Source organism: Tursiops truncatus, chromosome 3 (genome assembly GCF_011762595.2).
Source record: "Tursiops truncatus isolate mTurTru1 chromosome 3, mTurTru1.mat.Y, whole genome shotgun sequence".
Lineage (NCBI taxonomy): Eukaryota > Metazoa > Chordata > Mammalia > Artiodactyla > Delphinidae > Tursiops > Tursiops truncatus.
The window spans coordinates 104713914-104741834 of NC_047036.1; the positions used below are offsets into that span (position 1 = coordinate 104713914).

The 27921-nt window shown below is 43.4% G+C and overlaps 1 protein-coding gene across 4 annotated transcripts in view; it reads left to right on the plus strand.

The window, feature by feature from the left end:
• The window catches only part of MEGF10 (multiple EGF like domains 10), a 372223-nt gene that overhangs the window by 45464 nt on the left and 298838 nt on the right, over positions 1-27921 (plus strand). The window contains exon 4 of one of the 4 annotated variants that reach the window (XM_073802465.1): positions 1494-1615. The exons of the other annotated variants lie outside the window; for them this stretch is intronic. The gene's annotated coding sequence lies outside the window, so the exon portion shown is untranslated. The remainder of the gene's footprint in view (positions 1-1493; positions 1616-27921) is intronic. 4 annotated transcript variants of the gene reach the window in all.

Below are 27921 nucleotides of genomic sequence, written 5' to 3' on the forward strand. Positions count from 1 at the left end.
GGGCATCCCTGAGAACTCACTGTAATCGATGCCCAATCACTTTGGGAGAGCTTGGCTGAGTGCTGCGAGCCCAGAGGACCAGTTTACCTCTAGGTGTAAGACTCACAGTGCTGGGCATATGAGCTAAGCTTGGGAAAATGTCTGAAGTCTGACCAGGAAAAATTGTTGTCTCCAAAATTAAAAAAAAATCTGCCAAAGCAAAATTAATAAACATTGGGCTTCCCTGGTGGCGCAGTGGTTGAGAGTCCGCCTGCCGATGCGGGGGACGCGGGTTCGTGCCCCGGTCCGGGAGGATCCCATGTGCCGCGGAGCGGCTGGGCCTGTGAGCCATGGCCACTGAGCCTGAGCGTCCGGAGCCTGTGCTCCGCAACGGGAGGGGCCACAACAGTGAGAGGCCAACGTACCGCAAAAAAAATAAAAATTAATAAACATTTATTAATGGTTACAAACTGTAATACTGCGTCAGCTATATTAATTGCTGGATTCAGTGTTCAAAACAATTTCGTTATATTTGAAAGCAGTTTTTAGATGAGATGCTCTTCCTGAGGGAGAGTTCTTAAATATACATGATGAGTGTTGAGAAATCACAGCATACTTTAGTTACTTTAGCTAAATTATTTCAAAAGCAAAATTATAAAATCTTACATAGCAAAATTATGAAGTGTGAGATGTATATAGATTTTAACATGGTTCACATGATGTGAAAAGTAAGAGTCTTAAGAGAATATGAAGGTCTTGGGACTTCCCTGGCCGGTCCAGTGGTTAAGACTCCCCACTCCCAACGCAGGGGGCCTGGGTCCAATCCCTGGTCAGGGAACTAGACTGCATATGCTGCAACTAAAGATCCTGCACACCACAATGAATATCCCGAGTGCCGAAACTAAGATCCAGTGCAGCCAAATAAATAATTTTTTTTTTTAAAAAAAAGAGAATATGAAGGTCTTAGTGTAGCCATGGGTCTTGTGCAATTTTGTTCACTCAGAATGGGCTTGTCATAGGCACTTGATCTCCATCTCGTCCTCTAGGTCTGGACTCTAATTCCAAGCTATGCTCTTGGAATCTGGATAGGACTAGTGCAAGGATCTCTGTGTTCTGGAACATCCGTTCAGAACTCACATGGGTTGAGTTGTCTCTTAGATCTCAAGGCCCTGCAAGCTTTGCTGTCAGTTCTGAGACAGAAGCCTGCTTTAGAGGAAGCCTGCTTGTAGAGCCTGGTCCGCAACTCCTGAGTTAACTCCAAGGGTACTTTAGAAAACACATTACCTGTTCTTCCAGCGATGACCTGGAGCGAGGCTGCCTTCAAGACCTCCTAAGGGCTGGACGTGTGGTGAGGAGTGAGGCATCTTCACTCCCTCCTGCCAGGCCTTGCCTCTTAGAGAGCAGGAGCAAAGAAATGGCTTTTGTTGTTAACACTTTCTCTTGAGAACACCTTAGAAAAATAATGTATGTCCTGACAGTTAATGACTGTCATTCATGCCAACTCTCTTTTACAGTAACCTGGCCCTGTGCTGCCACTGAAGAAACATGCAGTATGAACTTTGACTAGGAGGGACAGCCCCAGTAATTGCCCCAACTGGGTGATGTGATCATGATGGTGGAGGTATTTAGAAGCCTGGTAGGTTTCCTTCCCTGGTTTTTTTCTGGTCTTTATAGTGAGCTTATTTGTTTATCTCATGAACGTCTCATCCCCAGTACCGCAAACTCTGTGGGAAGTCATCTGTAGGGACCAGATATTGTGTTATGTTTAAGGTCATGAGAAAAACAGTGGCAACCTCCCAAAGAAAAGACTGGCTTCTGAGTCTGGATGTGTTGGGTCAGTGGGGTCGCTGTTGACTCCCCCAGGCCAACCATTACAGGAAACAGAATTACAAGTCTGTCTTACCAGGGGAGAATGGATCTCAGTAGCCTGATTTCTATATTCCCCTTGACATTTAAAAAACTCTGCTCTTGTGCCAGACATTCAGAGGAGAGTGAAGAAAATTTTAAAAGGAGAAAAATGGTTATTTGTTTTAAGGCTTTCTCAATAATCCACTTATGCCATTTACATTAGAGAAACTTTCCATGTAAACACCATTAATTATGTAGCATAAGAGCCAAATAAAAATGCTAAAAAATAAAAGTAATTGTAGAATAAATTAGTGTAGCTTGAGTGCACATATATTATACAGAGACTGCAGACTTAATACATTTTATTGAGGGAGGTGGATTTGTAATTTTCTATTGTTGGAACTACTAGGATGGAATCAACAGGAATGACATTTTACAGATGGATACCAAAGCTGTTTAAACCCATACTGGCAATGAAATTACGGTTTTTACAGGGGCCTTGACTCATGCTCCCTCTCTATATCTGTCTTGAAAAGACTATGGGAGGAGTTACAGGTTGAGTGTTCCATGGATTTCCCCAGAAGGTTTGCTGGAGCAGGACCTGACTGTCTACCCCGAAATCAGTAGACTCCAGCATCTTCTCAAGTGCAGTAACAGAAGATGCCCTGTGTCTGTGCGAAAGGCAATGAGTTGTGTGTACCCTGCCAGGCAGAGAAGGGCAGAGACTGAAGCTGCTGAGGAAATCTGGTGTGGGGACCTTGTAGTAACAGTGACAGGAAAAATGTACTTTACCTTTTGTAGTATTTTAGAAGTTTTCAGGTATGTTATTTATTTTGATCCTTCACAGGAATGCTGTAACATAGGTAGGGTGTGTATTTTTACCAAGCCCATTTTCCAGACAAGGAAATTGATGCTTTGGGGAGGGAGATCACAGTGAAAGCATGTCCTAATTCCAATCTGTATTTTTTCCACTACCACACTCATATTTCTTTTGAAATGTAAATGAAAAACTCGTGGTTTAGTGTATAGCAATATTTTGTGCTATGTGGCATCTTTTAAGAACATTTGAGTGCATTTACATCATTTCCTCAGGGAAAGCTTTGTTTTACTTAGAGGAGCAGGAAATGGAGTTGAAATGGGAAAAGTTTTTCATTTTTATGGATTAAACCCATCTGTTATGTTCACTAAGCCTGGATCATGGAGGAGGATAGATTTCTCACAGCATAAAGAGAGGAGAGAAGAGGGAAAAGTGCTTCCTTCATTCCCTGCTTCAGATCCACGACTATCCAGGGAGTCCTGTTCAGACAGAACAGGGCAGCCAGCCCATCAGTCAGAAAGAAACACGTCCCCACGCTCTGTGGAAGAACAATCTTCCACAGGGTTGAAGTTAACACTTACTGCTCAGAAGAGTTCTGAGGGATAATTTTTTCCACTGCTTTCAGCACCTTTCAGAAATCTGCTTAAATATTTTGCTATATTATCTACTATGTCTGCACAACACAAAGTAAAGGGAAATTATCTTTCATTCATTTATTGGGAGTAATGCTTACTGAGTATGTACATTCCAGTGCTAGGCGCTAGAACTCTGGGGTTGAACCCGGTAGACATGCCCCTTTGTGTAATGGAACTCACAGTCAAATCTATAATCAAATGATCACATCAGTAAATATTTACTGATCTTTACTGTAGAAGTCCCTTTATCCAATGAGAGGGAGACTGGTAGCTGATTAGGTGATTGGAAAATGCAGGTAGAATGGAAAATCATTAAAATGTGCATAGGGGTATATGTGTGTGTGTATGTATGTTTATGTATATATAACAATTTTAGTTTTTACTTAAAACACATAAATGAAAATTTATTTGCCAAATTTGGTAGGACCAAGGTGCTTTCTTTGAGGATCAGTCTGGTAACTGAAGGTTTACATTATCTTTCTTGCATAAAGCCCACTCAAAATGTATATCATCTATAATTTTCAGTTTTAGACACTTTAAAGTAGAGGGAGAACTTAAAGACACTTGTGAAGTAATTTGAGCTCATTTAGATTTTTATTATTTTTCCTCAATCTTTTATACTTGTCTTGCCTACAGTTTAAGAGCAATTTTTTCTCCAGCTTTTTCAAGTTTTTTCATAGCATTGAACTTAAGTTTTCCTAGAAACAGTGACTCTCTTTTTATGCTCATATTCGATCAGTTTATGTGATATTTAATTAAACTATATAATTACAGTAAACAAGTTCAACTGCCATAAACAGGTTTGGGAACAAAAACAACCCTCTCTTAGTAAGGCTAGAGCTCAGCTGGTGGGGTGGAAGTGATGAGGGTATTAGGTGGCAGAAGTCACAAGCATTTATCATACTCTGGCAATCAGTCAATACATTTTCCAGATGGAGCTGAAAACATCAGTTAATTTCCCAGAGGAGCTCAATTAAAAGAGTTTCTATTATGATTAAAAGCTAATAAACATTAGTAAGGGAAAGCAGTGGGTGCCATAAGGGTCTGTAATTGGTGGGATGTGACTCAGTCCTGGGGTGTCAGGAAAGGCCTCGCAGAGAACGTGACAGTTGAGCAAGATCAGAGGATGATTAGGCAGCTGCTCAGAGAGCGGCTGGGGCAGGGGTCCGGAGAAAAAGAATTCCAGGCAGCAGGAGCGGCAGAGTCAATGGTGTGAGGGCGGAGGGAGTATGTGTTGAAAAGGAGGAAGTGAAAGAAGCCAGTGTTGTCAGAGCCAAGAGCAGACGCTGGGGAGCAGTCCAGGATGAGGCGCAGGGGGGCAGAGGCCAGTTCACACCAGCTTTCTAGGCTCTGAAAAGCAGGAGGATCTTCCTCTGTATTGACCACGGGAAGCTGTCAATGGTGATGAAGCAAGAGTCGGCTTATTTGATCAAGAGCAACAGCTGATTTGTGGAGTTTTGACCTCCAAATCTGATTTGGGCACTTCAGATTATTTGTTTTTACAATCTCAATACACTAGAGATAGTGGAGAAAAAAATATTTTCTTAACCTCTGGCACCAGGATATCTCTTAGGGATGGAACTATCCTTGAATAGGAAAATACATGCATCAGCTGCTGGTGGGCAAATTTGAGGATCTGAGCGTAGATGTCAAGATCATAAGAGATGCTAAATATCTCTGCGGAGAAAGTGGGAGGGAGGGAGAAAGAAGGAAGAGGCAGGTATTGTATTAGTTTCCTAGGGCTGCCATAACAAAGTGGGGGCTTAAAGTATCAGACATTTATTCTCTCACAGTTTGGGAGGCTAGAATTCTGAAATCAAGGTGTCAGCAGGGCCATGTTTCCTCTATGAAGCTGTGGGTAGAATCTTTCCTTGCCTCTTCCTAGCTTCTGGTGGTGGCTGGCCATCCTGGGTGTGTCTTGGTTTGCAGCCGTATCACTCCACTCCCTGGCTCTGTGGTCACATGGCATTCTCGCCATGCTTCTCTGTGCCTCTTCTCCTCTTCTCATAAGGACATCAGTTATATTGGATTAGGGGCCACCCTAATGACTTCGTCTTAACTTGACTACATCTGCAAAAACCGTATTTCTAAATAAAGTCACATCCACAGATACTAGGGCTTAGGACTTGAATGTGTCTTTGGGGGGACATAATTCATCCCATAACAGGGATGAGGAGGCGGGAAGGATTAATAAAATGGTGGGAGGTTAAATGGCTAGGGTGGATACAGCCAGTAAGAAATCGATGGTGCTAGGATGGCAGAAAGGAGTAATTCAGGGTTTTCAAGTGCTTTTCTTACAGTGTAAAATGTAGCAGGCTGCATAACATCTCCCCGATTGTATCCATGTGTTGGCTCCCACCTTTCTGTTGAAGGTTCTGGTACCTGTGTTTGCTGATGCTTTGGAGGTAAAGGGGAGAGAGCACATGACAAGTGGAGTCATGGAGAAGGATTTGGGTCCCATGTTAGGGTGATGGACACCAAGGGTGTAAACACAGGAGACCTCACAGAGAACAATTCAATAGAGGCTGGAAAGCTGAACAAAAGTACTTCTGTGACTGTAAATCCCCCCACACCTAGATACTCAGAGAACTATTGGATTTCTACAGTCTCCAGCATGGGGGTTTGGGTCAACCTTATCTCCATCTTATTGGGCTAGGACCAGGGTTTCAAATACAATTATTAAAAACCTTCCACTTCACTTTGTACTGTCAGCCTTTTTAAGGTATGTGCATGACTTTAGCTAAATTAGGAGTGTTTGTGAGTTGCTTAAAAAAAAAAAAAAAAGATGGGACTTCCCTAGTGGTCTAGTGGTTAAGAATCTGCCTTCCAATGCAAGGGATACAGGTTTGATCCCTGGTCAGGGAGCTAAGATCCCACCTGCTGCAGGGCAACTAAACTTGCGTGCTGCAGCTACTGAGCCCACGTGCTTTAGAGCCCACATGCCACAACTAGAGAGAAGCCTGCATGCCGCAACAAAGAGCCCGCCCACCACAATGAAAGATCCCACATGCCACAACGATGATCCTGTGTGCCGCAGCTAGGACCCAAGGCAGCCAAATAAATAAATATTTTTTAGAAAAAGATTAAAAACCCTGTCTTCTAAATCTCTTGCCCTAGCATTTTCTGAATATAAAAACTCCATGTGGGGACTTCCCTGGTGGTCCAGTGGTTAAGACTCCGTGCTCCCAATGCAGGGGGCCCAGGTTCGATCCCTGGTCGGGGAACTAGATCCCGCATGCTGCAGCTAAGATCCTGCATGCCGCAACTAAGACCCAGTGCAGCCAAATAAATAAATAAATATTGAAAAAACAAACAAACAAAAAAATGAAATGCAGTCTCAGCCCCAGTCCTGGATGGACTGAATCAGAATCTGCATTAAAAAACAAAAAACAAAACTTCATGTGGAATCTCACTTTGATGGCAGGAGAATGTTCTCTGAAGGTTAGTTCTTATTTCTTGTCAGTCTCTCCTTCCTTCTCAGAACACCTTTCTATTGCAGTTCTCTGTTGGTGGCTGAGGCATGGAAGCTCTTACCCACCTTTCACTCAAGTTAGCGTCAGACTCTCAAAATGAGGGAAAGGATTTCCTGTAGTGAGTCCAGATGTTTGTGCTAGCATTATTGCTATTAGCCATCAAGTCTGAGCATTGTACAGAATTAAATCTGTCCTTGAGGCCTGGAAGGGAAGACGATCTTGATAACAGTTTAACATCCTCAGAGTGAAATAGCAGAAGTGGGGGAAGAACCATTATCTCCATTAACTATGATCTCACATGACAGCATTGCTGTTTATTTCTGTGCTTCATTTACGCTGGGATTTAACATAAATGTGTTTTTAAAGCACATAAAAGCCCCCTTAAAACCTAAGTAATTGGCAAATGGTTAGAATAATTAATAAAGCAGTTTTTTCTGTAAGCAGCTTGAAGAAAATGGGAAAATTTGCAGTTGGCAAAGGCATTGTTTGTGGCTAATCCATTATGCCTCTGTGCAGGTTTTCACCCCATATTGTAGGTATTTCATGAGTGCTGAGGCTGTTCAGGCAAAATGAAGCAAAAAGCAGAGCAATTATTCCAGAGCCTATGAACACAGTATGAGCTTATGGTTAGATATTTAGGCAAGAAGTCTCTAGGGTCTTCTCCTACTTTGTGAATCCTGCGTGAGTTGTTGGCTGGAGTAGCTGGATAATGTCTTCTTTACCCCTGAAGGAGCTGGCTCACCCATCCTTCTCCTCACCTTGTGCCAGGGAAATCGTGTCCTCTGGCTGCCGAGGGAAGATGGACCCTCTTGGTAAACTTGATAGTCATCCCCTTGTGCTTTCAGGAACCAGCCTGTCTCCCCAAGCTAAATCTGCATGACTCCTGTCTGCTGAGGGAAGGTGTCCTCCACAGAGAAGACACCCGTGTCAGGGCCAGGAGTTCTGAGCATGCTGGAGGAATGGCCTCTGAGGCTGGACCCAAGGCCTATGCCGTGTGCTGGGCTCTCTCCTTCTGGACAGGGTTCTTTTCTATAATTCTTGTGTGAGGTTCTATTTCCACAGTTCCTGCTCCGCCCTTATTAGTCCTCATAGCAACCCTTTCATGACAATTATTCAGCAGATATAAGACGTGCCAGTCTTCTCTGACATCCACATTTTGACCACACCTTAAGCCCCCGACCATCTTCTCATAACTCTATACAAACTCTCAGTGGCTAACTCATGTTTAAAAGAATAAAGCAGAGAAAGAAAAAAAATATATATATCAGCTTGAACTAGCTCATTGGTGCCAGTTACCCTGAAGGCATAAAGCATTCTCAAGTTTTAAACATTTCATTTTTTTAAAATAACAGCAAGTCAAGTGGGCCAGGATTCAGAAATCTCTTGAAATAGTAATAAATTTTAAAAGATTCTTTCTAAAATCAAGAGTGTTAGCTACTTTCTGGGAAAAAGCAGGAAGACTGAAAAATAACAGTACTTGGGCAGGTGTGAATGTTAGAAAGAAAGTGGGAATCAGTTATTCCCCATTAGTCAAAGAGACAAGTCAGGAGTAATTGGCATAAGCTTGGTGGAAAAAAAAGACATTTAATATAAGAAGAAAACTCATTATAAGTACAAGGAAATTTTGGCATTGCCCTCTTATACTGCTGGTGACAATTCAATTATAGTATAGTCATATTTCTTATTTTGTAATTGTTAATCAGTTAAGGCAAAGATTATCTTTATGAAATTTCTCTTTGCGTGCACGTGTGTGTGTGTGTGTGTGTGTGTGTGTGTGTGTGTGTTCATGAATGAAGAAACAGAGACACAGCAGGGACCTAAGTCACTAGCTCCATTCATCTGGGGAAAGCTCACAACCCAGAATTACTCTTTACTTCCACTACTGTTAATGAGGCAGATGGTTGCTTGTGAAGGCATCTACTCAGTTTTTTGCCCCCCAGGGTGTAATTCTGGGGTTATTCGTGCCTTCTTGGTTTAGCACTGGTCTCCTTTATGATCATCGCTGTCTATCACATTAAGAGCAGATGATGAGGCAGAATCTAAGCAAATGGAATGGTCAGTTCATGTTTCATTGTGTTATCCCTGTCCATCACCCATTTTTAAAGCTTATCTGGTTGTATATTCTCTCATAGCTTGCTTGGATTTCTTTCCTCTTGGTCTGGAAAGAGAGAGAGGGGAAGAGCATGCGCATGCGAGAGAGAGAGAGAGAGAGAGAGAGAGAGAGAGAGAGAGAGGGAGAGAGAGAGAGAGAGAGGAGAGAGAGAGGGAGAGAGGGAGAGAGAGGGAGAGAGTGGGGGAGAGAGCGAGAGAGAAAGAGAGAGAGGGAGAGAGGGAGAGAGAGAGAGGGAGGGAGGGAGGGAGGGAGAGGGAGAGATAGGGAGAGAGAGAGAGAGGGAGGGAGGGAGGGAGAGGGAGAGAGAGGGAGAGAGAGAGAGGGAGGGAGGGAGGGAGGGAGAGGGAGAGAGAGGGGGTGAGGGGGAGAGAGAGGGAGAGAGGGAGAGAGGGGGGAGAGAGAGAGAGAAAGAGAAAGAGGGAGAGAGGGAGGGAGGGAGGGAGGGAGAAGGGAGGGAGGGAGGGAGAGAGAGGAGGGAGGGAGGGAGAGGGAGGAGGGAGGGAGGGAGAGGGAGAGAGAGAGAGGGAGAGAGAGGGAGAGAGAGAGAGGGGGAGAGAGGGAGGGAGGGAGGGGGAGAGGGAGAGAGAGAGAGGGAGAGAGAGGGAGAGAGAGAGAGGGGGGAGAGAGGGATGGAGGGAGGGGGAGAGGGAGAGGGAGAGAGGGGGAGAGAGGGAGGGAGGGAGGGAGGGGGAGAGGGAGAGGGAGAGAGAGGGAGAGAGAGAGAGAGAGAGAGAGAGAGAGGGAGAAGGGAGGGAGGGAGGGAGAGAGAGAAAGGGAGGGAGGAAGGGAGGGAGGGAGGGAGGGAGGGACGGAGAGAGGGAGAGAGAGAGAGGGAGAGAGAGAGGGGGAGAGGGAGAGGGAGAGAGAGGGAGGGAGGGAGAGAGAGGGAGGGAGAGAGAGGGAGAGAGAGAGAGAGAGAGAGAGGGAGGGAGGGAGGGAGGGAGAGAGAGAGACAGAGACAGAGGGAGAGAGAGACAGAGGGAGAGAGAGACAGAGACAGAGAGAGGCATTTGAAGGTTGCTGCCACCTCATGTCAGCTGCGCTTCTGCAGGTGATTTGCATGCCGTTGTCTGTGTGCTGTAACTCAGTAACTCAGTGGTAGCCTGACCTTCAACAGCTGCTGAACCTTTTCATCTCTAAGGGGCAGAGGAGGCCATTATTGCAAGGAAATAACATGTGGCTTTCCAAGCTGCATGAAATACATCTATTGTGACTAGATGAATGACATATTCATGAAAACTTTGAAATGGAAGATCCTCCACTTGCCAAACACTCACCTTGACTGAGCACAGGGCCGGGCAAACAGTGCAAAGCTCTGGCTTGCTCATTTCTTTACGTGTGCATCATGAGCACAGGTTTCTAAGACATGCCATGAAAAGAAAGCTGGGAAGAGTTCTGCATTTCCATGAATTTCCAGTGGAATTCCATGATGATTACATTTTTATTTCATATCAACAAGTACTTGTTAAGTTCCCACCATTCTAACATTATCGTAACAAACCTGCAATACTGTATTATTAGGAAAGGAATTTACTGGTCACATGATGAGTTTCTGCAAATACTATGAAGATCACCCTTCTCCCATTAAACAGAATATCTAACTAGCCTGTGTAAAACTATTCACACCAAGATGATGGGTTTTGATGTTTCTATGTCTTATTAATTTCTGATTAATTAGCAGAGAATCATAGAAACTCTCCCTATCTTACAGATGGGAAAAATGAAGCCAGTAACATTGATGACCAAAAAGATTGTGACATTTAAAATGCTGTGCTTTGTTCTGTTCATAGCTCATCAGGGTGTTGTTCCAGTGCTGCTTAGGTTCATGTACACGCTGTTCCTCCTACCTTCGGCCATCCCTTTCTCGGCCCTAAGATCTCTCCATTTTTACATTCTCTGCTGGGCTGACTGTGCTGGATGGATGAGTCCACTCGCAGCTGTTCACACCTCCTTCCAGTGCTCCGGTACTGCAGGGGCTGGAAAGAGACTCCCTTGCAACTACGACTCCAGATGTGATTTAGGGCTCTGCTAATCAGATGCATTCACACAAGACAAATTCAGAACTGAGTTAAATGGTGAGAGCAATGGTGGTATATTAGCCTCCCCACCGCCCCAGCAAGGGTCTAGTAGGAGCCAACAGTTGTGATCCCTGGAGAGCTGCTAGTGAGGCCTATTCTTGGAGCTAACATTGCATTGGCAGCCTCTTGATTCCCAAGCTCCCTGAGTTTGGCAGAGAGGACACTCCCCTTGGGGGTGGGGAGAGCTCTGCAGTGTTGTTCTAGAATTCTTCTCTCCAGGCTCAGCATAGAACTGCTCCTCCTGACTGTTGAGTGATTCTGTTAGCATCTCGGTCTCTGTAGTAAATCTCTTTCTACTTACTAGCTAGAGTGGTCCCTCTGATCTGCAACGGAGTCCTGACTCATCCACTGCTCAAAGATCACCTGGGAGCCCAGTGCACCCTGAGTCAGCCCTTATTCTGTCACATCAGATTACACTTAAGTTGTTCTCTCTCTCTCTCCTTCCCACCACCCCCTCGACCTCAGGCTGTAAGGTTATTCATCTTTTAGTCCTGCTCTATCTGTGATAAAGCCTGGCCCATAATATTCACTTAAGAGATGTTTGTTTAAATAAATGGATGGATGACTAAATGCACAGGACCAAATGTCCTGCGACACTGAGTTCATGGCAGAATGCAAAACTCGTTAAAAATGCAATTTTATTTCATACATATGCCATGAGTGTATTTTATTTAATAAAATGTAGCAAGGCACACACTTTTAGCTTGATATTAATCATTACCTTTTACTTAAACAGTCAAATGGGATTTGCCACTCAGCAGTTAAATATCTTGCTGTCCCCGGAATACAAGCAACGTGCATTGATGAATGTGAGCCTTGCCTCTTGGCTCCTGCCTATTACATTTCTTCCTGGGTAAATTCCAAACAGGTGGTACTAGATGCCTCTACTGCATGGAGCTATCGAAATTGTGTGTGAGATGATCTCTCACCGGAAACTAAACCCTGCATTTTTTTTTTTTTTTTTTTTTTTTTTTTTTGCGGTACGCGGGCCTCTCACTGTTGCGGCCTCTCCCGTTGCGGAGCACAGGCTCCGGACGCGCAGGCTCAGCGGCCATGGCTCACGGGCCCAGCCGCTCCGCGGCATGTGGGATCTTCCCAGACCGGGGCACGAACCCGCGTCCCCTGCATCGGCAGGTGGACTCTCAACCACTGCACCACCAGGGAAGCCCAGCCCTGCATTTTTTAAACACTGCACTGGACTTAAGGCATTGATTCTTTCTGTGTTGCCATCAGCAACAGACACTGGCTTATGGTGCCAAGAGCCTGAATTGATGTTACATCTTACCTTCCCTCTGATCCTCCCTTCTTGTTATTATTCAGTCTGCTCTCCATCGTTTATCTGTTTCATTTCCCCATTAATATGTATTAAGTGCCTACAGGTTACATTGTAATAATAATAATATAATTTTTTAAACCATTTTAAAAGGCTTTTTCAATTTGTAACTCATTTAATTCTTGTTAAAACTTTCTGAGATCGGGTGGGTAGGCATTGTTATTCTCATTTTATTGGTGAGTGCAGAGAGATGCATAACGGGTAAGTGTCCTGTTAAAAGTTATTCAGCAGAACTGCGCCTACATAGTACCAGCTGACCTTACTTATAGGTTCAGTGTTTGCTTTGATCCCATACTTTTTATGGCAAGAAATAAGACAAAGATAGAGACATAAAATAGATGATATCAAATCTTTTAAGGCTTTGCACTGCAAACCAATATATCACATAGGAAAAGACATAAAAGGAATATCTAGATGAGAGTTTGAAAATACCTCAGCTAAATTACATAAGGTGTTACTACTGTCAATGAATGTATGTGGTGCATCTACATGAAGCACCCGTATGGAGAGGACACAGGAAGCTTAGCTGGCAATGATGAATTTCTTTGGCATTAATGATGCCACTGCAGCAGCGGCAGCAGAGAAGGTCACACACTCATGGCTTCCTGACCTGGTCTGATGACACGTGGGATATTGAACAACATTCCCAAGTCGGAGAGCAGCCAGGGGAATCGGAAGGGCAAAACATCCCAGAAACCAAGTCAAATGGGGATTGCTCAAATAGTCTGGGGAGGAGAGAGGAGGAATGGGGCATGGAGGAGATGGTGTGAAGTGTTTTCTATGTGACACCAGAGAGTAAAATACTCACACCAGTGGGAAAATTACAGGGAGGTAGAACATTTTCTGACAATTACAGGAATCCAAAAATGAGATGAGCTACGCTGAAAGGTAATAAACTCCTCGTCACTGGAAATGTTCAAGAAGATGACCACCTGTCAAGGCTACAGGAAGGAAGCCTCCCTCATGAGGAGCTTAGATAGTCATCTAGTTGTCAGACCAACACAGGCTGGGAGCTGGTTGAGAAGCAGACCACGCCTGGGAGTCTGATTCAGCAGCTCTGCGTGGAATCCAGAGAATCTCTGCTGGGAAACCACTGGACCAGATCAGTGGACTCCACGGTGGAGGGGAGAATGAAGAGGACAACTCCTTCATATTTACATTTTTATATAAAAGTTAAAAAAAGGAAGTAAGCTTACTGATGTTTGAGGTCTGGTGAATCAGATAGTCCCGTCTCACAACTGAGATGCCACATAGGATACTATAGGCAGAGCAGGAGTACTCCAGCACTGAAAGTTGCAGCAGTATCTTCATTGTTCATTCACATTAACATGTTTCCATATATTGTAGTTTATTGGGACCTGTTAAAGAAATTTATGGATGATATTATTTTAAATAACAGAATTGCAAATAGTATAGTCTTTACAATATTTTGAATGAAATGGGAAATAACCATGACAATCTTTTGTGTCACAGAGAGGTTTGTAGCTTACCTTGGGTCAAAATAATTAAAGCATAGTCAAACATAAAGTTTTGTGCTTTTTTTCTTTATGAAAAGACATGTATCCAATTATGCTGACCTTCTGTGATGACAACTAGCTGTTGGTAGTAGAACTCATGGCAGAAATTTTTGTAAAGCAAAACACACTTCATACGTTCCATTTATTTAGGGTTTAGTATGGGCCAGGCATTGTTCTGTTTTAATGAGTTAAGTCACTGATTCTTCACACAGTCTTAGAAGGTAGAGACTGCCAACTCCTTTTTATAGATGAGGAAACTGAGGCACAGAAAGGTGAAGTGACTTCCCCAAGATCACTCAGTTAATGAAAGAGTGGAATTTAAATGAAGGCCTTTAATCAGTCATCTAAACTAATTTACTCCTTCTCTAAAATGAGAAATCAGTTGTTTTTTGACAGTAACTTGTGCTTTGGAGAAAGCATTTTGAAAATAATGGCTGAAAATGTTTCCATTATTAATGTTATTTTTGTTGCCAAAGCTGTATAAGTGTTTAAACTTTAAAAACCATAACATCACAAACTCAGAAAATTTAGAAATAGAATTTCAAAACTGATTTAAAAATGAAGAGTTTCGGGCTTCCCTGGTGGTGCAGTGGTTGAGAGTCCGCCTGCCGATGCAGGGGACACGGGTTCGTGCCCCGGTCCGGGAAGATCCCACATGCCGCGGAGCGGCTGGGCCCGTGAGCCATGGCTGCTGAGCCTGCGCGTCCGGAGCCTGTGCTCCACAATGGGAGAGGCCGCAACAGTGAGAGGCCCGCGTACCGCAAAAAAAAAAAAAAAAAAAAAAGAAGAGTTTCAGTATATTTTGAACTCATTTATTAGATATATAAAACTACAGTAAGTTTCAATTTGTTGACAAGAACAAATGATAGAGCAGGAAAAATATAAATTTACTAGCAAATTTCTATAACAACTTTCACATAGTTGGTGAATGAGATTAGAAATAAGTTTCATAATTTAGTAAGCCCAGCCAGCACTTTTTTCCCCATTTTGTTGGATATGTTTTTGAGAAGTAGATTTCTCACCAGTGGCAGCCATTAAAGCAGTGCCAAACTTTCAAATCCCAGTATCACAAAGTATTAAACTAAGATTTAAAAAAATAATGAATCATATTCAATTGCATTATTCTCAGCAGAGAAATGTTATCAATAGAGGTGTCTTTTTAGTGAGAGAAAAAAATTCTTTGCTCCTATTAATAAAATATAATAAAATAAAAATTATTTTAAAACATTTTATCTCCATGTTACATGTTACCTTTTTAAATTTTCTCATTTTGTGGCTTTAAAGATTGTAATATATTGATACAATAGTGTGTGTGTATATATGTATATGTATATATATATATATATATATATATAAAACGTATAAGTGAATATATAAAAATAACAGGGTGCATGCTCAGATAGTTTACTGAGATGGGCCCATGGTCAGCAAAGGTTGGGGTGGGGTTGGAGACCACTGGATGTGATGTCCTTCAAGGTCCATTCCCTAGTTTGGAATCTTCAGTTCTCAGGTAAATGCTCTGTTCTTATTTGGTGGGTGATAAAACCTAAATGCCAGAAAGACACTTCCCTCCAGGGCAGGCAGCACCTCATTATCCATCCCACTGCCCCAAATCCCGTCAAAAACAAAAAACAAAAAACAAGGCTCAAGACCCACATTTCTGAGTCAACTTAATTTAAGACTTGGAGCTCTCTGTATATTGTACAACATCTAATGCACTGTTGATACCCAATAAATAACAAATCATGATGTTAATAATTAAAATTTGATGTTACTGCTCCTGTGAAATGATTTTCTGAAGAATTATTCCCTATTCACTCATGAAGAAAAATGGCAGGTAGAGACAGAGCAATAGCTTTTAAGAAAATTTAGTTCCAGCTACTCTGCTCGTGGTTTTACTCCCCCATCTTTGGTAAATCTGATGAATAACTGAGCAAGACAGACCCAGAACCAGCCTAAGCTGCTCCACACCGCCCCAACCTTTTGTCTTTCAGTGTTTAGGTGGGAATGTCTAGGACAATGAATTGTATGATTTTAAAGTGCTGACCAACATTAATTAACTAGGGGTACTTCTTTGTTTGAAGAGAGTTATGTCTAATTGTGAATATGTCTCCAATTATCTGCTCTCCTTTTTTGACTGTATTATCATCTGAAATCTGCAGTATCTAATTTCCTTGTACATTTATTTTAGTATGCTTTTTGAAGTAGGTGGCAACCATGAAAAAATGGACATATAGTCACCTTAATGAGACAAATCATAATTGTACAAGATTTATGTTTATGCTCATGTATGTGCATACATGTATTTACACACAAACATACACACACATATCCTTCTATTTGTAACCTGTTCCCTTTCAAGGTGTGAATTTTGACAGTTGTCATACCCACATTGAACTGGACTTCATTCCTTCTGAGCTGAGATTTTGTTGAGATTTGTTTAACAGCAGAAATCAGAAAAGTGCTCCAGAAAAGTAAATTAATCCTCCTGCAGAAGCGAGTGTAATTAATCATGAGAGAAAACTGGCCATGCATGTCAACAGAGTCCAGAGAATTAGCTGAGCCTTACTGATTCATTACCTACCATGGACCCCTCCTCCCACCCCATGCAGGAAGAGAGGTGACATGAAGACGCTAGCCATACCTGACACTGGCAGCATGGGCCTGGGGACCAGATGGATTACAAACTGCAAGGGATGCTGGGCTTGTGTTTTGGCATAAGCAGTGCACACTGTTAATTAGGAGCATAGCTTTGAACAGCGTCTTAAATAATTAGCCAGGGCAGGTATGTGATTGTGCAGGGGCGAATTACAGATTTTTCTGTTGCTTAGAGAAATTTATTCTAGTAACAAAGGAACAAAATGTAAATTAATCTACAACTGCAGGACTTAACATTTATTATGAATTTCAAAGTAAGCTTCTAAGAAAACCATCTACCAAAACCTTCTAGACATAACAGTAGCGTATAAATACTGATGTTGATGTCACGCCTAGCCTAGTGTCCGCACTGCTAATCAGATTCTAGAGGCAGTGTTATATGGTGGACATAACAGTTGTCAAACAGACCCAAATTCAAGGCCTGCCTTTACCATTTACTAGCTCTGTTAGACACAGCAGATTTTAAAATCCTCACAAGTAAGATAGGAATCATAGTACTTGTTATGGGCTGAATTGTGTCCCCCCCCCAAATTTGTATGTTGAAGTCCTAACCCCCAGTGCCTTAGAATGTGACTGGATTTGGAGATAGGGTTTTTATTTAATTATTTTTATTATTTTTAATTCTTTTTAAAAAAATTTTTATTGGAGTATAGTTGATTTACAATGTGTTAGTTTCAGGAGTACAGCAAAGTGAATCAGTTATACATATATCCACTCTTTTTTTTAGATTCTTTTTCCTTATTGGCCATTACAGAGTATTGAGTAGAGTTCCCTGTGCTATGCAGCAGGTTCTTATTAGTTATCTATTTTATATATAGTAGTGTGTATATGTCAATCCCAGTGTTCCAGTTTATCCCTCCCCCTCTTTATCCCCTGGTAACCATAAGTTTGTTTTCTTTCTTTTTTTTTTTTTAACAGGGGTATAGTTGTTTTACAATGTTGTGTTAGTTTCTACTGTACAATGAAGTGGAGTTCCCTGTGCTATACAGTGGGTTCTTATTAGTTATCTATTTTATACATATTAGTGTATACATGTCAATCCCAGTCTCCCAGTTCATCCCACCCCCCACCCCCCGCTTTCCCCCCTTGGTGTCCATACATTTGTTCTCTACATCTATGTCTCTATTTCTGCCTTGCAAACTGGTTCATCTGTACCATTTTTGTAGATGCCACATATATGCGCTAATATACGATATTTGTTTTTCTTACTTACTTCACTCTGTATGACAGTCTCTAAGTCCATCCACAGCTCTACAAATGACCCAATTTCGTTCCTTTCTATGGCTGAGTAATATTCCATTGTATATATGTACCACATCTTCTTTATCCATTTGTCTCTCGATGGGCATCTAGGTTGCTTCCATGACCTGGCTATTGTAAATAGTGCTGCAATGAACACTGGGGTGCATGTGTCTTTTTGAATTATGGTTTTCTCTGGGTATATGCCCAGCGGTGGGCTTGCTGGGTCATATGGTAATTCTATTTTTAGTTTTTTAAGGAACCTCCGTACTGTTCTCCATAGTGGCTGTATCAATTTACATTCCCACCAACAGTGCAAGAGGGTTTCCCTTTTCTCCACAGAAGATAGGGTTTTTTTTTTTAATTTATTTATTTTATTTTATTTATTTTTGGCTGTGTTGGGTCTTCATTGCTGCCCGCAGGCTTTCTCTAGTTGCAGTGAGTGGGGGCTACTGTTCGTTGCAGTGCGTGGGCTTCTCATTGTGGTAGCTTCTCTTGTTGCAGAGCATGGGCTCTAGGCGTGTGAGCTTCAGTAGTTGCAGCATGCTGGCTCAGTAGTTGTGGCTTGTGGGCTCTAGAGCACAGGCTCAGTAGTTGTGGTGCACTGGCTTAGTTGCTCAGCGGCATGTGGGATCTTCCCGGACCAGGGCTTGAACCCATGTCCCCTGCGTTGGCAGGTGGATTCTTAACTACTGCGCCACCAGGGAAGCCTGGAGATAGGGTTAGTTCCAGCTACTCTGCTCGTGGTTTTACTCCCCCATCTTTGGTAAATCTGATGAATAACTGAGCAAGACAGACCCAGAACCAGCCTAAGCTGCTCCATACCGCCCCAACCTTTTGTCTTTCAGTGTTTAGGTGGGAATGTCTAGGACAATGAATTGTATGATTTTAAAGTGCTGACAAACATTAATTAACTAGGGGTACTTCTTTGTTTGAAGAGAGTTATGTCTAATTGTGAATATGTCTCCAATTATCTGCTCTCCTTTTTTGACTGTATTATCATCTGAAATCTGCAGTATCTAATTTCCTTGTACATTTATTTTAGTATGCTTTTTGAAGTAGGTGGCAACCATGAAAAAATGGACATATAGTCATTTTTGGACATATAGAATGGACATATAAATGGACATATAGAATGAAGCTGTTAGGGTAGGCCCTAATCCAATCTGACAGGTGTCCTTATAAGAAAAGGATTCCTCACCATGCCCCTGTGGTATCTGTTTGAAATTGGACTTGGGGCAGTATGGTTCTTTCCCTTGTATCCAAGAGGATGCTGCCAACACAACCTCTTTGAGGAGCAGTAAGCCACCTCTCCCCAAACACCCTTCTTATCTCTGTTCTGGATTCTTCCCTCTGGCTTTTTTCAGGTTTAGCTCCAGGAGAGAGTGCCTCCTCTGGGATAGGCTTTCTGAGCAGGTAAATCCACCTTCTTCTGCCAGTTCAAAATTTACAAAGGAAGGGTTGTCTGCCAATGGTGGAGATCGTGGTTAAGAGAGGGTGAGAATATCTCATTGGATACTGGTGGTGTCATATATTTCTGTACTTCTTTCATTGACATGAAGAGGTGGATACCTAATGGCTCCACAATTTGTGTAAAGTCAAAGTAGATGTCATCTTAGAAACAAACATGAATATCTGTGAGGTTCCCACTCTGACGCTTGGCTTTGGAGCCAGATAAATTAACACAACCCCATGGTTACAATACTTACGCCCCAATTCTAGACAGAAACAGTTGGTAACTCACAGCCCTGTTGCTGCTGCTGGCCTCATGTCTAGCCTCTTGTCTGGGAAGGCAGTGTGCGCCACCGCCTGCTCTCCTCCTGGGCTGACAGGGGAGAAACTGCCATCATGACAGCATGGCAAATGAAACCTGGTCTGGGCTATGCACAGGTGTTACCTTTAAGATGTTGAGGAGGTAAGGTATTCTTCAGGCATGGAATTCAGAAGAGTTCTCTTTCTTTTTTTTTTTTTTGTGGTACGCGGGCCTCTCACTGTCGTGGCCTCTCCCGTTGCGGAGCACAGGCTCCGGACGCGCAGGCTCAGCGGCCATGGTTCACGGGCCTAGCCTCTCCACGGCATGTGGGATCCTCCCGGACCAGGGCACGAACCCACGTCCCCTGCATCAGCAGGCAGACTCTCAACCACTGCGCCACCAGGGAAGCCTGAGTTCTCTTTCTTCTATGGGCCAAGAAGTTTGTTGGCTGCAACCGTTTGTGTATTCATTAAATTGACAAACATTTACTGCAAGCCTACCAACTGCAAACCACTGAAATGCTCTCTGAGGAGAATAATAATAGTAACAATAATAAATAGTTTATTATGTCATAGGCTCTGGGCTAGGCCCTTTACATATTATTATTGATTTTATTGATAACATTTGTTCAGTGTCTGCTGTGTAGTAGGAACTGTGCTAAACAGTTTGCATGCATTTTATTCTTATAATACCTGATGAGGGGAGGTACTCTTGGTCTCATTTCACTGGTGGGAAAGCTGAGATTCGGATGATGCTGAAGGTCACATAGCTGGTACCTGCTGAAGCCAGGGGTAAAACTTAGGTTGTTCTGATCCCAACGTGTATTCTTGCTTTATTTGGTTGTCCAAAAGATAGTTGAGAAAGAAACATTCTTTGATAATCGAGGCCCCTTGTGCGTTATGCTTGGAAGTCACTCTCAAGAGAAACATTCTATAAACAATGCTAGCTTTATTTCACCAAATCACGTGTCTGGTGTGGTTTTCAGACTGTTGCTCAAATCTCCACCCCACACCCTGCAACCAGCTTTTCATGGACATTTGAGAGCTATTACTTTGGGTTAAGGCTGTGCCCAGTGGTGTGTGTGTGGGGGGGATGTTTATGCCATTGTGTCAGTTGCACCTTCAGGTGAGAGTGTTTGTCATGTCGTATTCTCTTAGGGGTGCTGGAGAGGTCAGTGCATGTTGATAGGGAGAAATAGGGCCACAGGATGTGTGAAAGTCTGAGGTGCAGGCCCCTCCAGGACAGCGCATACAGTGAGGCTCAAGTCTTCTGAGGGACTAGCTGGTTTGTGTCACTGTGAGCTGGGATTTCCTGAAGCTCAAGGCTGCTCTCTTTCCAAATCCATCTAATCTCTAGATGGATGATGGCTTGGATAGAAATGTTAGGAAGTAGGCAGAGTCAAGCTGTTTGTGAATAAAAGAAAACTCCAAATCTCTGAAATTAATCTAACCAGGGTCATGTCTACCTACATGTAGCCCATTTGAATGGAGATATGATTCTCTCTGTTTAATCCAACTACAACCTATTACTACTAAAACTAATGTTTATATCATGCTGACCATCTACAAAGCACTTTTATAGGCATCAGCTCATTTGGTTATTCCAGAAAACTCTGGGATGGATCATTTTCTTCCTTTTCCCTCTAAGGGAACAGAGGCTCACATAGTTGAATGATTTGCCCAGGGTCACAGGGCCAGACTGTGGGGCATGTGAAGGGAAGCACACCTCATTTTGGGGCAAAGCCAGAAGTCCTTGGTCACATCAAGCTGCCTCCTTAACTGAACGCTCATTCCCCTTATGGAAACCTGAAAATGCTGGGCTCCCAAATCACAGACAAGTTTCAATAAACAAAAAGGCTGACGGAAGTCTTTCTACTCCTCCTGGGTATACACAGTCAGTCTGAAGGCCTAAATCATGGAAGCACTCCCTCTAACTCTGCTCTCACTGGAGACGGCTCTCAAGGCTTTGCAGCTGGTTGAGTCAGCTCTGCTGTTGAATGGGTGGAGCAGGTAAAGTCAGTGCCCTGGCCTGATTCCTCAGATCTCTCCTTACTGTTTGTGTGCGCCAGTGGGTTTGGTATGATTTGCTGTCAGCGGTCAGGACTGACTGACAGATGTGGCAGTACCTCTGGTTGGATGACTGTCAGGTGGAACTAACATTCCAGAGCTCCCCTGTGGGATCTGGTGAAGTCACTGCGGGAGTGTCTACCAAAGATCACACCTTTGCTTGATTTACTGCCTTTCCCAGTCCTGCTTCCGTCAACCCCTATCAGTGGCCTCTGGGAGGTCTTCCTGGATAAATCACTTGCACTTGAATCCTTGTCTCTAATTCTGCTTCTAGAGACCCTAACCTAAAATAGAGTATCAGAAGTATATTCTAGAATCTTTCAGGTGCCCTAGTTTGGTGTTTATCTTCACATCTTCGATTAAGCAGTTTTGATGTTTATTAGTTGTCTGACCTTAAATTATTTAAAATCTCCGAGCCTCTTTTGGCATCTCTAACACGGGGATAATCACACCTGCCTCGCAGGGCCATGGTAGGGATTTAATGAGATAAGGTAGGTGAAGCACTTAATATTTATAGGTGGTGTTCAGATATTATTACCTATTTTTCTAATATTTTGTGTGGAAATTTCTCTAGTGACATTGGATCAAAGTCACAGAATAATTCTACAATGGTGCAACCTTGTACCTCTGTGAATTTCATAGACTTAGAGACAAAAGCTGTTTATAGCATATAATCCAAGTGTCTCAGGATTTAGCAGCTGCTGATTGCAAATGCAGTCACATCATATTAAACCCCAAATGTCAACAGCAGCAAGCAAACCCCCATTTGACTCAAGCCCAGTCATTTATAGAGCCCCTCCGAGGGGTGCTCACATATGTCCACAATTATTCCACGCTGCTGTTTGCCGAGCCTGGATTTACAGATTTATGTCCCATCGTTTGCACAGAGTTGCTGATCCCGGCCTACTGCTCTTCTCCTGTCAGCGCTGTCAGGTGCTGCTAGGGAAGATGGAGAGCCCCACGCCTAATGTCATTTTCACAGTGGAGCAAACCCGCTGCCCCCTAAGGCCTAAAATCCTCATTATTGTTTTTGTGAGGAGTTTTCTTTTTTATGCTCAGCTGGGAGAGGTATGGCCAGGTTGCTTGAGTCCTCTGTGATTGCTGATAAAGTTCATTCAGCTGCAGATGGTAGTGCCAGGACTTGGCAGCAGCCAGGCCCTATAATAGGCACAGACTCTGGTAAAGCTGGAAACCCACTGCCCCCAGCATGAAGAATCTGTGCCTCAAGGTCGGACCCTGATGGCCACCACGTCTGATAGCCACCAAATGAACAGAATGCTCCTTCTTCTTTGTGTGTGTGTGTTGGCAGGGTCGGGGATGGAGTGAGATACAGGGGTGGGAAAGCAGGAACAATGAAAAGTACCCATAATGAGTTCACCAGAGCCAAAAGAGTTTCAGAATTTATTTATTTATTTATTTTTGGCTGCCTCGGGTCTTCGTTGCTGTGCACGGGCTTTCTCTAGTTGCGGCGAGTGGGAGCTACTCTTCGATGCGCGACCTTCTCATTGCGGTGGCTTCTCTTGTTGTGGAGCATCGGGCTTGAGGCACACGGGCTTCAGTAGTTGTGGAGCATGGGCTCAGTAGTTGTGGCTTGCAGGCTCTAGAGCGCAGGCTCACCAGTTGTGGTGCACAGGCTTTGTTGCTCCATAGCATGTGGGATCTTCCTGGACCAGGGATCGAACCCGTGACCCCCGCATTGGCAGGTGGATTCTTAACTACTGTGCCATGAGGGAAGTCCCGAAAGAGTTTCAGAATTTTTTTATATTTTCAGTTAACACACAGAACCCTTTCTCCTCAGGATAAACACTGCTGTCAATCTCCTTGAGTGGCAATGAGTTCTTGAACCTGCCACCACCTATAACTACAATCACTTGTTCCTCCAAGTTCAAGCCCTGTTGCTGGTCTTAGAGCACAGATAAAGCAATTACTATTTAAAACCACAAGTGGCTGCAGCAGCTTCAGCCTGTAAGTAAGTAGCATAATTTCTCTCTGGAGTAAATAGCCTTTTATTTAAACAAAGATGAGGCCCACGGGGCATGATTTGGAAGGAGGAATTGAAACAGAGAGATAGCTAAACCTATCAGCATAAAAAATAAACTAGGATTTTCTGGGGAGAAGAGTCGAGAAAGGAGAAGAAGGGAACAGGAGCCGCAAGGGATTAAACCACAGCGTGGAGGCCATGGGTGTGGAGGCCATGGGTCTCTGAGAACGGCACGCGTTAGACATCACCAGTGGCCAAAGGGTGTTCCAAGGCGAGGATGTTTTGTGTTTCCTTTTACACTGTTTGCTCTGTGCTGAAAAGTAATTGTCTGAGGTGAGGCCTTGTGCCAGTGGTGTTTCTGGGAAAATCAAGGGAAAGAGTCTGTGTTACTGATCTAAGAGCTAGAATGCAGAGCAAATGGAGCAGCCCTGGGACTGGCTGGGGAGAGAGACAGAGAACTTTTACTATGGAAAGGAGAAATCAGAGGGAGAGTCTCTGGGGAGTCATGGAGCCTGAATTTCCATTCAACTAATATCTGGATGACAGCCTAACTAACCCCCCTTGTCATCTGACTGTCACCCACCCTAGCCCATCGAACATGGCTGTATATGTCTGATTCCCAGTTTGTTTCTAGGTTTTTGCCTGGTAAGGAAGCTCCTCAGATCCCAAATAAGTCACTGGATGCAAACGGCTAAGTGGGAGGAAAAGCATGTGTCACTGTTATGGTGACCCAGCAAGACTCATGGGGTGTGATCATACAGCAACTTTAGTTTGTCTCCCACAACCATTGGAAAAAATTTTTTTGGTTACCAAATACAACCTTTATTCAAAAAGTCCAGCTCATAAAATAACAAACACTCCAAGCTTGATTTGAAGTCACATCTTCTCGCTTCCCCAGTTAAGCCTGCAGAGGTGGGGAGCTGGGGTCCTTGCCACCTCTTTGCTAGAATCTGTTTCTGCTCTTCCAGGGCTTGAATACAGTAGGAGAAGAGCGAGAGTTGTTAACTGGGGCACAGAAAAGTTCTCACGTGACTGAAACTGTCTCGTGGGTTGGGTTTGCGGTCTGTGGGCTGGGCAGCCGTTTAAGTTAAGCTTTGGTTCTTTGGAGAACCCCATCACCGTGGGCCTTTTATCTGAAACTCCCTTGACCCCAGGGGAGGCATCTCCATTGTGGCCGATTGCTTCCTCCTTCTGCAGCCTCCAGACATATTGCAATGTCCTTAGCTTCTCGCCACTAGGGTCTCGCTGCCCCTTTGGGAAGTCTCACTGGACAGAAGCTGACCCCATGTTCATTCTTTGTTACGTGACCCACTTCTGCCCATGGGAAATACGCGTCCATTTGCACCCTTGACAGACTCTGAGAGCGTAGGCTGCCCCACGCACTTATTCTTTGACTCGTCTGTCAGCTCATATTAAGTTTTAAGTGAGAGTCAGACACCAGCTCACGTGTTCTTCAATTGCTCTCCTCAAGTATATGTCCCCCACCCTTCCCAACTTTCCAGACGCAAAGGTTGCATAGCACACTTCTCTTCAGGGAAAACCTCTTTCCCTACGTCCTCTGAGTCCAAGTGTTTTTACGCCCTCTATGTAAATGAAAAGTCTAAGATTTCTCACCTGTACTTGTCACCAACTCTGACATTTCTGCGTGGAAATATAAAACAGTTTGGATTGTAGGATGTTGACTTTATGCTGTGGCTGAAATGTTCCCTCAGAAGCCCCATTGCTCCTCTTTGTAATCTGACTTGCATGAGGGCCACCCACCCATCAGACATGGCGGTTTATGTCTGAGTTCCAATAGGATGATGGTTCAAGTCTTTTTTCCTGAGGGAACTCTTCAATCCCAATGACAATAAGTGGATACAAATGGTTAAGGGGAGGTTATTTCCTCATTCATTCCCCAGAAACATTTGGGGCTCAGTGCTTGCCTCACTGAGCCTCCCTGTGACAATTAAAAAATGTCCAATTGTTCTCCTTTTCACTCTTGGTGGAAGGACAGAAAGTGCTGAAGTGAAGGTATATCAGGATGCTTTTCTCTGACTGGCTTTGAAAATTTTTTCCTAAGTCTCATATAATGAACCTCACATGTTAGGATCTAGCAGAGCTTGGAGAAATATTGTAAGTCTATGTAACCATAGAGCAAGGTAGAAAGTGATTTTCACCACTCTCTTGTTCTTCTCATCCTCTTACCTGGAAAATACCCCTTGATTCTCATTCAGACTGATCTTTTCTCATATAATATAGTGGCCTTCATTTTGAAGTTTTGAATTGAATATGATGCTTAGATTATAAGTTATGTTCTGAAGGATGTGAAAGTTACATCAAATTACAGATTTATTTTGTGCAATGTGGTTGCTGGTATTGGTTGCCTGAAGCCAAAGAACCACGAAAGGTACACTAAGAAATAGGGCCTATGGTTTTGCCAATGTGTCATTTGAGATATAGCTCTCCTTCTAAGTTGGCCAACTAGGTTGAGATTAATGAGGAAGGTGGTGTGTGTGTGTGTGGGAGGGTGGGTGGTTGTGTGTGTGTGTGCGCGTGCGCATACATTTCATTCACCCAATCAATTCCAGTGAGATAATACAGAAGTGGCCATGAGGGAGAAGTAGACAATGGGCACAGATAACCTCCTGTTCCATTCAGTGGTGTTAATTAGTAATGAGCATAATATTCCTTTTTTTTTTTTTTAAAAAAAGGTTTGGCAGTGTAGTTTAGTAAAACAAAGAAACACCAAATGGAAACCTCGCTGCCATTTACTTAGAATCTGAAACCTTGGTTGCTAGTTCTGCTTCCAGCTGGTACTGGCCATAGGACCCTAGACAAATTACTTCTTTGAGCCTCAGGTTTCTGCATCTATAAAATGGTGAAAAACCTATCTATTGTGTGGAACTGTCACTTAAAGGAGACACTGTTCAGGAAGTTCTCTGTGGGACCTGGTGTGATGGGTCATGGCCAGGTGATGGTTGAGTTGACTGGAGATGAGGAGATCTGACACTGGCAGCTCAGGGCCTTGAATCAGGTTTTCAATTTCAATTTGAGTGTGAACCCACTGCCTGTATTGACACAGCACAAAGCCAGGGGCAGATCTGACAGTGATTTGTTTAATTTGATTGATGAGGGCTGCAAAACTGGGTCATTCAGTCTGCAAAGTATCTAGGCTATAATGATCTGATATTGACTGTCTACATTCATCAAACTAAGTGGATAATTAGCATTTGACTTTGTGATGTATAGACAGTAATTGTAGCTCTTTCTCAATTAAACATCTCATTCAAAGTCGTGATTTTGGTTGTCACGTCTGTGCAGATGATTTCCACATTTGTTTATACTTCCAGCTCCTGGCTTCTTTCTTAAAAAAACTATTTTATTTTTCCGTCAGTCACCAGGCATCTTCTATAGCCTCTCTTCAACATATGGTCCTTCCCCAATCTTCCCTCCATCTGTAGTCCTCATTTCAGCCAGTCTCAAACCCTCAGTGTTAACTCTGCCCCCTCCCTACTCAACCCCTTCCACATGCTATCAGATGCCAGACTCTATCAATTCCACCTGTGAAATCTTTTTCCTTCTGTCTAATTCTGCAGCCTTGCTATCCTATGATTTCATCAAGGCCCAGCCTATGATTACAGAAACCCTATAATTGGTCTCCCTTTTCCGGGGTGTTCTCATTCCAATCCATCCTATACATAACGCTCTCATCTTTTCTTCTGCTCCAGAATCCCCTGGAGGGTTCTCTCTGCCTAAGCAATGGAGCCCGTAGCCTTCCACCTGGCCTTCTCAGCATGGCAAGGTCTGGCTCTAACTGGTCTTTCCGACTTCATCGTCTCCCGCTCCCCTTCCTGCCCAGTCCTGAGCGTTCTATCCCTGGTTCCCTGTGCTGACTCATGGCCTCCCAGATGCTGTTCTGTGTTCACACAGGTCCCTTCTCTGGAAGATTCCTCCCCTCATTCTAGCTCTCTAAACCTCAGTCCAAATGCTACCTAACTTTCAAAGGTCGTCACGTACCTCTTCCTCACTGCCTTCCTTTAGGTTCCTGTTTAGAAAGAATCTCTCCCTAATCTGTACTCCAGGCATGTTAACAAGATTTGCCCTACTTTCTCCTCTCTAGACTGTAAGTTCCTCCAGGGCAGGATTTGTGCCAGTCATCTTTGTATTTACCAGGGGACCCAGATCTTGCCTCTAATGCTTGCTTCTTAAATAACTGTTGAATAGATGAATGTCTGTAAAGAAAGCTAGTTTTCCAATATATTTGTTTCTTACTTTCTTGTGTGGGAAGCAACTTCTTATTTGAATATTGTAAACTCACGTGCTGGAATGTTTTGAGACTATGCAATATGCTCCTATGGCTTTTTTCTTTCTGATAATGTAGGTCCTTTATCGGTGGTATGTGGCACTAATTATAGGGAAGAGGAAAGGAAATTCTGGAAAGTAGTTCAC